This window comes from Mobula birostris, chromosome 6 (assembly GCF_030028105.1).
Source record: "Mobula birostris isolate sMobBir1 chromosome 6, sMobBir1.hap1, whole genome shotgun sequence".
In the NCBI taxonomy this organism is placed as follows: domain Eukaryota; kingdom Metazoa; phylum Chordata; class Chondrichthyes; order Myliobatiformes; family Myliobatidae; genus Mobula; species Mobula birostris.
Window position 1 is genome coordinate 146,077,954 of NC_092375.1, and position 17,351 is coordinate 146,095,304.

A 17,351-nucleotide genomic window follows, 5' to 3' on the forward strand; every position below is an offset into this window, starting at 1 on the left:
GGTTGTTTTATTGGTGCAGCAATTGCGGGAGTGGCCATTATTGGAGTGAGTCAGTATTAGAGTGGTTGGGCTTTGGTAAGAACAGATGTAGGCTAAAGGTGCTGAGTCTTTTGAAGTCTTTTAATTGATTGTAGAACTTAAGTTTAAGAAGTTAGAGCCAAAGGTATAATAAGTGTAGGCAGTATGGCAGTTAAGATATGGGATTGCAGGGTACCTAACAGTCTCCCTAATGACTACATCTGCAATAAGTGCAGCTTCAGCTCCTGAGTGCTAAGGTCAAGGAACTGGAGCTAGAGCTGGATGCACTCAGGACCATCCTGGAGGCTGAAACCTTATAAATGAGACCTTTACCAAGGTGGTCACACCAGAGTGCAGGCTTCAAATAGTAGATGGGTGAACTAAGGGAAGAAAAAGGTTAATGCAGGGTTCCCCTGTGGCCATTTCCTTAAGCAACAAATATAACCCTGTGGATATTGCTGGGGGCCGGGGTGGTGGTGTGGGGATGACCTATCAGGGTACAGCAGCAGCACCAGGGCCACTGGCCCTGTGGCCGACTCTTGGGCTCAGCACCGAAGGGTAAGGTCAAGTATAACAATAGTGTTAAGAGACTCAGTAGTTAGGGAGATGGATAGGAGATTATGTCGTGGCGATAAAAGCACCAGGTTAGTTTTTTGCTAGGGACAAGGATGCCTCAGACTGGTTGCAGAATATTATCAACAAGGTGTGTGATCAGCCAGATGTCGTGGTGCACATTGGCACCAAGGACATGGGTAGAAAAGGAGAAGAGATCTTGTGCAGTCAGTATAGGGAGACAGGGGAGAGACTAAAGAGCCGGATCTCCGAGGCGGAAATCTCTGGATTACTCTCAGGGCCATGTGTTAGTCAGGGCAGGAATAGGATGATAGTATAAAGATGATGGTATAGATGAATGGGTGACTGAGGATCTGGTGCAGGGGCAGGTTTTCAGATTTCTGGATCAATGGGATCTCTTCAGAGGAAGGTATGACCTGTACAAAAAGTGTAGCTTACACCTAAATCTGAGGGGGACCAATATCCTTGCAGAATGGTTTGCCAGAGCTGTTGGGGAGGATTTAATCTAATTTTGCAGTGGGGTGTGAACTAGAGTGATCGGGCTGAGGATAGGGCAACTGGTGTACAGCTAGCAGCCGCAAATAATGAGGCTTTGAGGAAGGAAAGGTAGATGATAGGGCAAAACTGCAGTCAGTGGGATGAGCTGAAGTGTAATATGGGAGCAAAATCGAAAAGGGTGAGGAATACAGGACTGAAGGTGTTATATTTGAATGAACACAATATATAGAACAAGGTAGATGATCTTGTAACACAGTTAGAGATTGGTAAGCATGACATTATGGGCACTACTGAGTTGCAGCTGAAAAAATATTATAGTTAGGAGCTTAAACTCCCAAGGATAGAAATTGTATTGAAAGGACAGGCAGGTAGGCAGAGGATTTGGAATGGATCTGTTGGTAAAAAATATAAAATCTAGTCCCTAGAAAGAGGTGATATAGGATCAGAAGATGTAGAATCCTTGTGGGTAGAGTTTAAAAAACTGCAGAGTAAGAAGACACATATGGGATTACACAGAGATCTCCCAACAGTAGCCTGGATGTGGGATAAATTGCAATGGAGATAGAAAAGGCATGTAAAAAGGACAATGTTACAATAGTCATGGGGGAACTTCAATATGCAGGTAGATTGGGAAAATCACCTAGGTGCTAGATCTCTAGAGAGGGAATTTATAGAATGCTTTTGAATTTTTTTTTTTAGAGCAGCTTGTGGTTGAATCCACTAGGGGAAAGATAATTCTGGATCGGTATTGTGTAATAAACCAGATTTCATTAGGGAGCTTAAGGTAAAAGAACCTTTAGGAAGCAGTGATCATATTATGATAGAATTCACCTTACAGTTTGAGGGGGAGAAGATACAGTGGAGTAAATAGAATTACAGAGGTATAAGGGAGGAGCAGGCCCAAGATGATTAGAAGGGGACACTGGGAGAGATGTTGGCTGAACAGCAATGGCTAGAGTTTCTGGGGACAATTTGGAAGGTTCAGGACAGATTCCTTCCAAAGCTGAAGAAGTACTATAAAGGGAGGGTGAGGCAACTGTCTGACAAGGGAAGTTAAAGATAGCATAAAAGCAAAAGAAAGGGTATATAATACAACAAACAACAATGGGAAGTTAGAGGATTGGGAAGCTTTTAAAAACCAATAGAAGGCAACCAAAGAGGAAAGATTAAATATGAAGGTAAGCAAGCCCATAATATTAAAGAGGATACCAAAAGTTTCTTTGGGTATACAGAGTAAAAGAGAGGCAAGAGTGTTTAATGAACTACTGAAAAATGACAATGGAGAGGTAATAATGGGTGTCAAATAAATAGCAGATAAGCTTAATAAGTGTTTTGTGTCAGTCTTTTCTGTGGAAGACACGGGCAATATGCTAGAAATTTGAGAGTGACAGGGGGCAGAATTAAGTGTTGTTTACTAGGGAGAAGGTGCTTGGCAAGGTGAAAGATCTGAAGGTAGATAAGTCACCTGGACCAGATGGGCTTTAGAATTTTTATTTTAATCCCGCTCCTATGTCTAATGGTCTTATGGATTTATGGATCTTCTATGAGTAGCCCAACTGCAGAGGCCAACAGTATTTCCGGAGACACAGAGAATACAGATGATACAGTGACGGGGGCAGCTACAACTCAGCTATTGGGTCTTTCAGGCGCATGAGGGAGTTCTAAAATTTGCTCTTGAAAATATCTTTGTATCTTGTTGAAATATTTATGGAGGTAATAAAATACCTTTGACATGATCAACTCACTTCATTCAGTTACCTTGATTCCAATGAAAATCACAATAGAAAAGTAATTTTTATATGGTGATACAGCATGGAACAGACCCTTCTGGCGCAATGAGCTGCAACTCCCAGCAACTCAGCTATTTAACCCTAGCCTAATCACAGGAATATTTACAACGACCAATTAACCTGCTAATAGGTAAATCTTTGGAACGTGGGAGGAAACTGGAGAACCCGGAGGAAACATATGCACTCAGTGGAAGGACATACAAACTTCTCACAGACAGCAGAATTGAATTCTGAATTTTGATACCCCAAACCGCTAGTGTTGTGCTAGTCGCCAAGCCACCATGAGGTTTGAACGCAGTTGGAATATTGTGGACAGTTTTGGGGCCCCTTTTAGAAGAAAAGTTGTGCTGCCACTGGAGAGTGCCCAAAGGTAGATCATGAGAATGATTCTGGCAATGAAAGGGTAACATACGAGGAGTGTTTGGTGTCTCTGGGCCTGTACACACTGGAATTTAGAAGAATGAGGTGGAATCTCATAGAAACCTATCGAATATTAAAAGATCTGGATGGAGTGGGTGTGGAGAGGATGCTTCCTATAGTAAGGGAGTCCAGGACCAGAGGTCACAGCCTTAGAAATGAGGAACATCCATTTAAACAGAAATGAGGAAATGGTTTTTTTAACCAGAGGGTGGTGAATCTGTGGAATTCTTTGCTATAAATGGCTGTGGAGGCTAAATTATACACACAGTGATTTCCAGCATCTGCAGACTTTCCCTTGTTTGTGGAGGTGAAGTTGTTGGGTATATTTAAACTGGAGTTTGATAGGTTCTTGAGTAGTCAGAGCCTCAAAGATTGGGGAGAAGGCAGGAGTATGGGGTTGAGAAGGATAATAAATCAGCCATGATGGAATGGCAGAGTAGACTTGATGGGTTGAATGGCCTAATTCTGTTCCTGTGTCTTATAGTCTATGGTCTTATGGTAATCATAATCTAAGGAGCTCATTAAATTGCTTCAGCACAGTTGATCCCAGATAAATGATATCACTGCAGTGATTCATAGGAGGCTGATAAATGTAAACTGAGGGGAAATTTATTCTTTGGTTTTGTGTTATTATCTCAGTTGTGCGGTATTTTCCTCCATTTCTGAAACTCCTTTCCTGTGAATTTAATAAGAACAAGTATTTATCTTCATGATTTCCATGATTCTGATGGTTTTTTGAAATTACTTCACAAAAGTACAAACATAAATAGAGTCATGGAGTTAAACAGCCCAGAAATATAATGAATTCTACCTAAGATGAGCCCATTTAGTTAAGCCAACAGGAAGACACACAGAAATCTGCTGGATAGTTTGAAGACATCTACGATTCTGCATGGGTCAACATTGTGAAGGATGGAATTTGAGTTGAAATCGATGTGGAATGCTTTGAAGTTGTTGCATTTTCCAAAGAAGGTTAACAAAATATAAAGCAGGAATTAGTTAACCGTCATTAAACACAGCTCCAAAGGAATGTAATAAGTCAGAAATGAAAGCCCTGCAGACTTGGTGATGATTCTCTGCAATTCTCTATCCTAGAGGGTGGTAAAGGCTACATATTTGAAGATATTGAAAGTGGAGATGAAAACGTTTTTGGAAGATCGGAAAATTCAGCACAATGGAGAACTGGCGCAGAAGCAGACTTGAGGTCAGGGACCGAATTAGCTTTGATCACGTTGAATGGCGAGAAATGGTTGAGGGGCTTGAATGCTGACTCCTGTTCTTATTTCTTAGTGTTCTAATGATCTAAAGTGGAGAGAGATATACTCAGCATATTAATATCTGCCCCTGTGATAAATGACCACATAATCTATTGTTGATGTTGTTTTACCTCTGCCTTGAAAATAAAAGGATTTAGGAATGAAGTTGTGTTACCTATCAGCTCATTAAATAGGCTCAATTTTACTCTGAGGAAAACAAAGGTTAGAGGTTTGTTCTTCCTCCCAGTCAACATGATCATTCCCAGAATCAGGTTTGTTATCACTGGCATGTTTTGTGCAATTTGTTAACTTAGCAGCAGCAGTTCAATGCAATACATAATATAGAAAAAAGAATAAATAACTAAATAAATTAAGTATACTTATTATGAATAGATTAAAAATCGTAGAAAAACTGAAATAATCTATATTAAAAAAGTGAGGTAGTGTCCAAGGGTTCAATGTCCATTTAGGAATCAGATGGCAGAGGGGAAGAAGCTGTCTCTGAATCGCTGAGTGTGTGCCTTCAGACTTCTGTACCTCCTACCTGATGGTAACAGTGACAGAGACAACATCAATCTATTTGATAGTTTGTTCTCCTCATGTTTGGCTCTTTAAGTTATAGTAATACTGACTATTTTCTGAGAAGTATGAGCTGCACGCACTGCACTTCCAAAGAGTCAAGCAGAAAGTTGCATGTAATCTTAATTCCATATGATGGTCTTCCAGTGAACCCTGGTGAAGTTGCCTGCTTGTGCATTTTGCCACTCAACCTCCCCCGCCACCGCCCCATTTGATCAGAAGGCTAATTTTGCTTTATTTCACAAATAGAGACAATTAAAGCAGGCTTTTATTGGCACGTTTGCGGAGAAGATGTCTTGTGGCTGCATTGATTGTTGAACATGCCATTATTTTATCAAAAAACAACAAAGGACGTTGACAACTCCAGCCACAGTTACTGGTACAAAAGTATGCCTTACTATCTCTGTAATGCTGTGCCCTTTATGTTCTTCATGATAGCAGAGTAAAGGTCAAATCATGACTTCACAGCTGATGGATCTGCTTGTCACAAAGGAACATTGGGAACTGCAGAACATGATTCATTCTCCATGTTAACCCGGAGCTGAATTCTCGGGTGCATGAGGACTGAATAACAGAGGGAGCTGCAGCCTAGAGGAGAGATGTGGACTGCTGGGGCTTTTTAGTTAGCTCCCTCTCCAGCAACTTTTCTTTGAGTTCACTCTGTACCAGTCTGGGTAAGCAAAATGAATTCAGTTTACAGAACAACCCAGTTCAGAACTCTTGCATGTAGTTTAATTTTTGATCAAATGTCGCAGATAAATATAAGTACCGCCCCTACAATTGATACTACATATATGTCTCAGGGAAGCAGCATCCATCATCAGAGACCTTCACCACCCAGGTCATGCTTTCTTCTCACTGCTGCTGAAAGAAGGTACACAAGCCTCAGGACTCATATAACCAGGTTCAGGGACAGTTATTGCCCCTCAACCATGAGGATCTTGAACCAGAGGGTGTAACTTCACTCAACCTCACTTGCCTCATTGCTCAATTGTTCCCACAACCTATGTACTCACTTTCAAGGGCTCCTCATCTCATGTTTTCGTATTTATTAGTTTTTTTATTTTATACTATTTCGTTTTTGTATTTGCAGTTTGTTGTCTTTTGCGCACTGGTTGAATGCTCAAATTGGTGCAGTCTTTCATTGATTTTATTATGGATTTATTGAGTATGCCCGCAAGAAAATGAATCTCATGGTTGTACATGTATTTCCATAATAAATTTACTTTGAATTTTGAACTTCAAACATGTATTGTTACACAAAATTTTGAGAGGTATAATATAAAATGTTGCAAACTATTGCACTCTAATCGGACCTCTGCATGCTGTATCAGAGACCATTTAACTATTAAGTTCACTTGCTGACCTTTCTGTCAGCCATTCCCTGGTAACCTACCTTTTTCATTCTCAATGTTACTTATTCTCTAATCCAGGATAACTTCAGGTAGGACTCGCCATGTCTACCATTTAGACTATTCTGCCACTGACTCTTTACAAGGTGTCATTACAGCTCTTTAACCCTTATCTGTTTTCTAGCGCTCTCTACACATAATCCAAAAGAATCACACAACCTTCTCCTTTGATCTATTAATCCTACTTATTCCGTGAAGGAATGTTTGATGTCCAATCATTAGTACATCAGATATTTTGATGGAGGAAAGTTCTTTTGAGTTAGCAGCAGTCAAAAATAGTTGCGATAAAAAGTAATGAGTAAGGACTAACTTCAGTGGCAACTTAAAAAAATACATCAAGGAGATGAAAAACAATAGGTTGGTTAATTAGATGAGGTTAGGTGAAGTGTAAATGCTCAGGTATACCATTTGGGACAGATTTTCACATGTCATTAATTTGATAAACTGTTTCTTAATGTTTTGAAATATTACCTGCAAACTTTTATAAAATCCTTCTTCAATCCATGTCTGTCTATCTCAAACAGGAGTTTCCAACCTGGGGTCCACAGATCCCTTGTTCAATGGTAAGGTGCCATGGCATTAAAAAAGTTGGGAACCCCCGTTCAAGAAAATGGACATTGATATATTTACCTCAAGGAAGGATGAGATAACGTGGCTGTCAAAATTTACTTTTATTCTCTGTGGAACTTCTCTGAAATTTTTAACTCATATTTCTATTAGTTATTCAACTTCTAACTAGAAAGAAAAAGTAAATCCAAAATACTGTTTTGCACAAGTCAAGTAAGATCTTCATGACCATAAATAGAACCTTGCACAATATAGCTGCCTCTATTGGCCATAAAATTGTTCGATGAAGTGTTTTCTGAGGGATTAATAAAGACAAATATTGGAAACTAAACTCAATTGCATTAATACACTAAACATTCGATTATCAGCTCATAACCAAAGCAATTTTATGTGGAGTGTCAAATTGATAACTCCAATTACTACTGGTAGCCACTCTGAATACACAGGAATCTCAAACTTTTATCACAGCTCTTCGCCTCTCTCATTCCAGCTATATTCTGATGTCAAATTTCTCTGGATTTTGACAACTTCTCACAATTTCACAGCAATTGTGTTGGAAGATCTGATGGCTGGATCTTGTGTTCTTCATTATTTCAACGAAGAGGATCGTTACAGGGAAAATACTTTAAAATTCCAAGTAATTTATATTTTTTGGATTAATTGGCTATACTTAAAGAAATTCATATATTTAAATATATTTTACTCTTTAAAACATATTCTAATACTTACATGCTCCATTATATTAACAATAAGCATTTTAAATAAAAATTAATAGTATCATTTATTTGCAATATATTTCAATGTTTGTCAAAGTCAGACACATACAAAGGCTGTAGGTTGACATTTAACAGTTTGTAAAATGGCTTAACCAGCTGATGCGCAGTTTTTGAGGTAAGTGTGTGCTTTTTACCAAAGGGGATTCAAATAGTTTTAGAAGAGAATGTTAGCACAGATTATTGAAGGCAAATCATGTTAGTCTCATCTGAGTTCTCAAATGAAAAAACAGATGGCTAATTGGTGCTGTGCAACAGATGCTGTATGTATGGATTTTTGAAAGGTATTTATCAATGTGTGACAATTTTATAAAATATGTCCTCAATTTAGCCAATTTGTAAAAGAGAACCAAATGGCTACTTTCAACTAAGTGAACAGATGAAGCAACTGATTCTGAACCATTTGGTTTAAACAACAAAGTGACAAGAAAGCAAAACTGAAAGAATCCATGATATAGCAGATGTCTTTCAGCTGTTTTTCTGCAATAAATGGAAAAAGAATGTTGTTGCTTTTTGCTGATGACCAAACTTGAGTCACCAGAATAACAAGAAACTGCCAAATGAAGCCTTTGTGCCTGCAGGTAAATACCAGCTTGTGTCAGACAGTGAAACGTTCATTCAGTTATCAGAAACAAGAGAAAATCTTCAGATGCTGGAAATCCAAACAACACACGCACAATGCTGGAGGAACTCAACAGGCCAGGCAGCATCTATGGAAAAAGTACAGACGGAGTTCAACAAGGGAAAGGTAACGAGCACCTCGTATATGAACTAAATTAGAATTATTTGTGAACACCTGAGCAACTATTAACACAGATATGTTCCTTCCCACAGATAATCTTCTACGAGGACAGGAACTTCCAGATTCGGCACTATGAGTGCAGCTCTGACTGTGCCGACCTCTCCCCTTACTTCAGCCGCTGTAACTCCATCCGTGTTGACAGTGACTAGTGGGTGTTGTACGAGAGACCCGACTACATGGGATACCAGTATGCCCTGAGCAGGGGAGAGTATCCTCACTACCAGCGCTGGATGGGATTCAGTGACACAATCAGGTCTTGCTGCGGCTACCCAAATGTAAGTAAAACTTCATGATTGACTTCTGGAAAGTATAGATCACTTCCAGTGGCTGTGCTGTATTGTAGAAATAACTTGTCATAAGATTTTCCCTGCTTATCACACATTGTAGCTTTTGAAGAACTCCTTCTGTTTGACTTCATTCTAACAATGAATGCAAAGACTCTATTTTCCTACCTGTCAAAGATTATAAATACTTTGGTATTTATGAACCATTCTGCACTTGGAAAATGGTTAGAGCATCTACAGTTGAAGTCAGAAGTTTACATACACATTAGACAAATACATTTAAACTCAGTTTTTCACAATTCCTGACATTTAATCCTAGAAAACATTCCCTGTCTTAGGTCAGTTAGGATCACTACTTTATTTTAAGAATGTGAAATGTCAGAATAATAGTAGAGAGAATGATTTATTTCAGCTTTTATTTCTTTCATCATTTTCCTAGTGGGTCAGAAGTTTACATACACTTTGTTAGTATTTGGTAGCATTGCCTTTAAATTGTTTAACTGGGGTCAAATGTTTAGGGTAGCCTTCCACAAGCTTCTCACAGTAAGTTGCTGGAATTTTGTTCCATTCCTCCAGACAGAACTGGTGTAACTTGCTCGCACACGCTTTTTCAGTTCCGCCCACAAATTTTCTATCGGATTGAGGTCAGAAAATGATGTCAAGTCTGGTTCATCCTTGGGAGCAATTTCCAAACACCTGAAGGTACCACATTCATCTGTATGAACAGTAGTATGCAAGTATAAACACCATGGGACCACGCAGCCGTCATACCGCTCAGGAAGGAGACGCATTCTGTCTCCTAGAGATGAACGTACTTTGGTGCAAAAAGTGCAAATCAAACCCAGAACAACAGCAAAGGACCTTGTGAAGATGCTGGAGGAAACAGGTAGACAAGTATCTATATCCACAGTAAAACGAGTCCCATATCGACATAAACTGAAAGGCTGCTCAGCAAGGAAGAAGCCACTACTACTCCAAAACCGCCATAAAAAAGCCAGACTACGGTTTGAAAGTGCACATGGGGACAAAGATCTTACTTTTTGGACAAATGTCCTGATCTGATGAAACAAAAATTGAGCTGTTTGGCCATAATGACGATCGTTATGTTTGGAGGAAAAAGGGTGAGGCTTGCAAGCCAAAGAACACCATCCCAACTGTGAAGCATGGGGGTGCCAGCATCATGTTGTGAGGCTGCTTTGCTGGAGGAGTGACTGGTGCACTTCACAAAATATATGGCATCATGAGGAAGGAAAATTATGTGGATATATTGAAGCAACATCTCAAGACATCAGCCAGAAAGTTAAAGCTCGGTCGCAAATGGGTCTTCCAAATGGTCATTGACTCCAAGCACACCTCCAAAGTTGTGGCAAAATTGCTTAAGAACAACAAAGTCAAGGTATTAGAGTGGCCATCACAAAGCTCTAACCTCAACCTGATAGAAAATTTGTGGGCAGAACTGAAGAAGCATGTGTGATCAAGGAGGCCTACAAACCTGACTCAGTTACACCAGTTCTGTCTGGTGGAATGGAACAAAATTCCAGCAACTTACTGTGAGAAGCTTGTGGAAGGCTACCCAAAATGTTTGACTCAAATTAAACAATTTAAAGGTAATGCTACCAAATACTAACAAAGTGTATGTAAACTTCTGACCCACTGGGAAAGTGATGAAAGAAATAAAAGCTGAAATAAATCATTCTCTCTACTATTATTCTGACATTTCACATTCTTAAAATAAAGTAGTGATCCTAATTGACCTAAGATAATGAATGTTTTCTAGGATTAAATGTCAGAAATTGTGAAAAGCTGAGTTTAAATGTATTTGGCTAAGGTGTATGTAAACTTCTGACTTCAACGTATTTATACAATATAGAAGGGGAATTTGTTACCGAGAAGGTTTTGAATATGAATATCTGACTGCTGAGAGACAAAGAAAACTGACATTATTAGTTTGATCCAATATACTGAAATAAATAAGGGGAACTTTACCTTAAATATCATCTGACTGAAATTTCAGTTCAGATATTATTTGACCAAAGAAAACCTGCTGGAGGAACTCATTAGGTCAGACAGCATCTGTAGAGGAAAATGGACTATTGCTGTTTCAGATCAAGACCCTTCATCTGGACAGGGTAGGCACTTCCTCCCATAGATGCTGCCCAGCCCAGTTAGTTTGGCTTTTGCTCCAGGTTCTGCAGTCTCTTTCGTCAACATTTGATCACACAGTTTTTCTTACTCTGAAGGAGTCTCCTGTTTGTCTGGGCTAAAAACAGTTAGTTCATCAAGAATTCTTCTGGTCATGTAAATATTTCACTGTTATCTCATGATGCTCAGTCAAACACCTGAGTCAAACAATCAATCCAACAGTCTCGTTAGTGGACCATTCTGAAAGATACTATCACCAAAAAGGTTGCACAAGTCTATCTTAAGGGTAATTAGTGAAGAGCAATGACATGCTCTGGCAAATGGTCTAGAAAGACCTATTAAATGCATTGAAAGGTCACAGTATCAAATGAGAAGAGATCAAGTCCAGTAACAATCAGGAAATGTAGTCAATACAATCAATGGGCACTATAAAATCTTTCTTAGTAATGGCCTTATCTGTCTTAGCAATAGTCTCATACTGTCTTCCAGACCCTGACCAAGTGGCTGCTCTCTTTTTTGTAGCTTCCATGATCCATTCATTCCTTCTCACAACAGGGAGCACACTGCAACTTGCATCCATTTTGAATTTACTGTGACACTAATTACATCATTTTATATGTCAGCTCAAACTGAATTAGTCCATTTGGTCCAACATGTCTGCCCTGCCATTTGATCATGACTTTTCACTCTCAACCCCATTCTCCTGCCTTTACTCTGTAAACTTTGATGCCCCTAATCAAGAACCTATCAACCTCTGCTTTATATATACCCAATGACTTGGCCGCCACAGCGATCTGTGGCAATGAATTCCACAGATTCAATACCCTCTAACTAAAGAAGCTCCTCCTCATCCCTGTACTGAAGGAATGCCCTTCTATTCTGAGGCTGCATCCTCTGGTCCTGGACTCAACCACAAATGGAAACACCCTCTCCATGTTCACTCTGTCTAGTCCTTTCACTATTTGATAGGTTTCAGTGAGACCCCCCACGCCCCCCCTTCTAGTCTTCTAAACTCCAGTGAGTACAGATTTAGTGCCATCAATGCTCCCCATACATTAACACTTTTATTCCTGTGAACTTCCAGTCACAGTGTTCACTCATAAGACTGGGCCCAAGCATGGAGGGACAGCAGACTCTCTCTGTTGCGGTGGTCGCTGGCACTGGCTCAACCTAGGAGCAGTGGACAGCAGGCTCATGACTCAACCCAGGAGCAGAGAAACGGCGGAATGCCCATGAAGAGACGGAAACAAGAAGTTAGGTGCAGGAATACCAATAGAGGTTAGAGAGATGACTGAATGACACTGTGAGACAAATCATTCTCTACAACACAGTAGGACTCCGCTAAAGAGCTAAATAGTGACCCCTTTAAATAATCGTAGAATACGGGAAACACGTGCCAGTTGCAATTAACCTGATAAGATTAAACCAAAAGCACAAGAGCTTCTTGCAGCCTTTCTCAACCTCTTTGTCCTGGAGGAACCCTTGAAATAATTTTCAGGTCTAGGGAACCCCTACATAAAAATTATTACATCTACAGCCTGCAGTACATTAGTGTGATCAGTAGGTTGTAGATATAATAATCCAAAAATAATTGTCAATCATCTTTTGAATATAAAATAAATATTTAGCCAGTTTACTTGGAATAAAAGTTTATCTTACCTTTCCTGAAATTAATCTTTCTTTCCCTTTCATAAATTTAAAAAACTCACAAGGCAGTAATAATAAATTTCTCAATTCAGAGTTGAACTTGAGATAAGCCCACAGGGATTTTACCAGTTGAAATGAGACCATTTCTATCCCTGCTTGTTAATCAAGTAAAAGCTTACTCACTTATGTAAGAAGTTGAAAACTGCTGCAAAATGTCCATTGCTTTCCCATAAATGGCAGGATACTCATCTTTCACAGAAATCCACAACTTGTCCAGGGACAGGTCAGTAAATGTCATCTTGAGTGCATGATCAGATGCAGCTCGCAAAGTTCTTCCTCTTCTATCAAAGTCAAGCTCTCAGGCTGAGCAGAAGATTCAGAGAAAATGTCTCTCACCCAGTCATACACTTGTGTCGAAAGGGAGGAAAAATACTGTTCAACTTTGTTCTACAGTTCATCCAGGTAGCTTTCAATAAGACTTAAGACTTTCTGATATCCTTCCTCACTCTCAAGCCCAAGCAGCAGTGGAAACATTTCAAGATTTCCTTTTTCAACACAATTTTTCCAAAGATTCAGTTTCCTTTAAAATCTGAGAATTTTGTCACTTGAAGTCAAAATGCTTTCTCCAGGGCCTTGCAGAGACTTGTTCAACTAATTCATATGAGGAAAAATATCTGTTTAAGTAGGCTAGTTTCTCCAGCCATTCTTCAGCTTCAAGGTACTCAGTAGAATCTGTCCTACTGTCTTCTTGAAAGTACTCCTGCAATTCACCTTTCAGCTCAACCATCCTGCTAAGAACTCCTCCTCTGCTAAGCCACCAGATTTCTGTGTGTAGCAGGAGATTGGTGTACTCTTTGTCCAAGTTTTCATACAGTTTTTAAAATTCTCTAGTGAACTGCTCTTAAAGCTACTAAATAACTTGTTTCCTAACCCTTTTACTGACTATGACTTTATTTTCAAAAGCTTTGATCTGTTTCTGTTTTTTTTTGGGATTCCAATAGTCATTAAAAAAAATCAGGGCTTTTATGTGTCATGCAGCAATTGTTACATTTGTAAGTTGGCACAGTGGAATAGGACAACTTTGATCCCCAATTCGTGTAAAACCCATTGATAACTAGCCTTCGTTGTAAAGATGGGCTTCTTTGTGTCCGTTGTTGTACTAATGCAGTGCAATGGCTCAGAAGATCATTATTCTTCATCATTAGCCTTATTAGAATTGCCTGTAGACCTAGGCCTAGAATAATCCATCTTCCATCTCACCCTCCTCTTCAAAAATCACCACACTGGACCGTCTTTAGAATGGAAGTTTTCCTCCAGTTTTCTACTGCAATCGCAGTTTGTTTTCTCCCACGAGTCAGTTGGCAGCGCATAAGGGGGAAGTGGGGAAAGGAAAATCAGGAGGGAGAGGTTGACGTCCAGCCCAAGATGGGCAAGTCCATTCAATGCCTGGAAAGCACACTTTGCGCTCACCATCAGCCTGACGTGCTCCCCTCCATGCAATACAGCAGTTGCCAATTATCAGCAGCCTCCCGTAACTCATGTCAAAAACTGAGCATGGGGTCAACCAAATAAACACGGTCTGCCATACTGAGCTCAGAGAACTCTAACAAGATTGCTAAGGGGGCTGCTTGGTCACTGCCCACACTAGCATACTGCATTGTGCAAAGTTCAAAAAACTATGTTTTTTTTAATACAATCTCTTGTGGAATCCCGGATTAATGGCTCTAGTTAAGATAACAGTCAGTAAATACAGAGTGGGAAAGCAAAGAGTGGGAATAAACGGGACCTTTTCAGAATGGCAGGCAGTGACTAGTGGGGTACCGCAAGGCTCAGTGCTGGGACCCCAGTTGTTTACAATATATATTAATGACTTGGATGAGGGAATTAAACGCAGCATCTCCAAGTTTGCAGATGACATGAAGCTGGGCGGCAGTGTTAGCTGTGAGGAGGATGCTAAGAGGATGCAGGGTGACTTGGATAGGTTGGGTGAGTGGGCAAATTCATGGCAGATGCAATTTAATGTGGATAAATGTGAAGTTATCCACTTTGGTGGCAAAAATAGGAAAACAGATTATTATCTGAATAGTGGCCGATTAGGAAAAGGGGAGGTGCAACGAGACCTGGGTGTCATTATACACCAGTCATTGAAAGTGGGCATGCAGGTACAGCAGGCGGTGAAAAAGGCGAATGGTATGCTGGCATTTATAGCAAGAGGATTCGAGTACAGGAGCAGGGAGGTACTACTGCAGTTGTACAAGGCCTTGGTGAGACCACACCTGGAGTATTGTGTGCAGTTTTGGTCCCCTAATCTGAGGAAAGACATCCTTGCCATAGAGGGAGTACAAAGAAGGTTCACCAGATTGATTCCTGGGATGGCAGGACTTTCATATGAAGAAAGACTGGATGAACTAGGCTTGTACTCGTTGGAATTTAGAAGATTGAGGGGGGATCTGATTGAAACGTATAAAATCCTAAAAGTATTGGACAGGCTAGATGCAGGAAGATTGTTCCCGATGTTGGGGAAGTCCAGAACGAGGGGTCACGGTTTGAGGATAAAGGCGAAGCCTTTTAGGACTGAGATTAGGAAAAACTTCTTCACACAGAGAGTGGTGAATCTGTGGAATTCTCTGCCACAGGAAACAATTGAGGCCAGTTCATTGGCTATATTTAAGAGGGAGTTAGATATGGCCCTTGTGGCTAGGGGGATCAGAGGGTGTGGAGGGAAGGCTGGTGCAGGGTTCTGAGTTGGATGATCAGCCATGATCATAATAAATAGCGGTGCAGGCTCGAAGGGCCGAATGGCCTACTCCTGCACCTATTTTCTATGTTTCTATGACATTATATGCTCGAAGAATTCCAACAGATTTGTCAGGCAAGATTTTTCCTTAAGGAAACCATGTTGACTTCAGCTTTTTTTTTTAATCACGAGTCTCCAAGTACCCTAAAATCCCACCTTTAATAATGGATTCATTCTATGGTCATATTAGAGGTGTATGAAGTGTTTAGTAGCCAGTAGCCAGCTGCTTCAATAGATATTGTGAGTTATCCCTTCATCAGAATCTGACCTATTTAAATTCCTAACGAGGAGGTTTTACATTTGTACATTGGCTTCAGCAACACAATCTTCTTTCCATTACAGTACAGGGGAGATTCCTACAGGATTAGGATTAGGCTTGACTTTGCAGGGCAGATGATGAAATTTATGGACATCTGTCTCCCTGTCTACGACTGTGTCCATTACTGTGACATCCACTCCTGTCAGGTGATGGATGGTTACTGGATCTTCTATGAACTTCCCAACTACAGAGGTCGACAGTACTTCCTGAGACCAGGGGAATACAGGAAATACAGTGACTGGGGCGGCTACAAATCAACCATTGGGTCCTTTATGCACATAAAGGGATGATAGTTGATTTTTGGTAAACATGATTCAGTCTTTCAGAAATCTTTAGCAAAATAAAGTCACACTTATTATAAAATAACCTTTGTTCAGGCATTTTTTGATTAATATGAAACTCAGTAGAAATTAATCTCAGTAATAACCTTATATTAATAACTTCCATCTTTGACATTATCAACTATTTTATCAATTAATACAGCCACAGGTCCATGATTTATGTTTGTTGACATTTTGCTATGATGACTTCATGAAAGTAGCGGCGATCTTTCATTTAGTGACTGTTAACTATTGCCAGCCTTTGCCATGTGCAAAGAAAACTGGGAGTAAAATGCAGCACCGGAAGTGTGAGGAGTCCCAGGATTTAATTTGCCTTCAATTTCAGCTGCAGATCCAAAACAGTTCTTCACCAAGGAAGAATATCGGCAACGCACCCTACAGTTGAAGCCACAAGCAATATTATCTACATTTAATGGAGAAAAAGATGCCTGGTTCATTGGCCATCTGATCTTTGCACTTTAAATCAATTGCAAAACACAAAAAGTGCCTCCTGTCATTTTTCTTGACAGATTCTGAGAAGGATATATTTTACAAAGAAAATCTTGATAATCATGTAAACTGAATGTGGGAAGTCTAGGAGACCTCCAGTCTCCCAGATAAACACACCTGCACCAGGTGCAACAAACTACAGCTCCTGAAAGAACGTATTAAGGAACTGGAGCAGCAGCTCGATGACCTTCGATGCATACAAGAAAACAAGGAGGTCATAGACAGGTAGTCACCTCTAGCTTGCAGGGAACAGGTAAATGAGTGACTGTCAGGTGAATGAGGGGAAATACAAAGCCAGTGCAGAGGATACCTGTGACCATTCCCCTCAATAATAAGTATATAACTTTAGATACTATTGAGGCATACAGGCAAATGGGGTGGTAACGTAGTGACTGGATATCTGGTACGGAGTCTGTTGCTGTGGCTCAGAAGAGTGGAGAGGTGAAGAGGACTGCAGTGTTGATAGGAAATTGCTTAGTCAGAGGAACGGAGATGTGTTTCTGTGGGTACAAAAGGGATGGGTTACACATGAAACCGAGGGCAATATCCTTGTAGGCAAATTGCCTAGGGTTGTTTGGGTGGGTTTAAACTAATTTGGTAGGGGGATGGGAATCGGAGTGACAGTTAGAACTAGAACGTTACCT

The 17,351-nt window shown here is 40.1% G+C and overlaps 1 pseudogene; it reads left to right on the forward strand.

Annotated features, from left to right (window-relative positions):
- The window catches only part of LOC140198752 (gamma-crystallin S-1-like), a 34,079-nt pseudogene extending 17,912 nt beyond the window's left edge, over window positions 1–16,167 (forward strand).
- The last annotated feature ends 1,184 nt before the right edge of the window (window positions 16,168–17,351 follow it).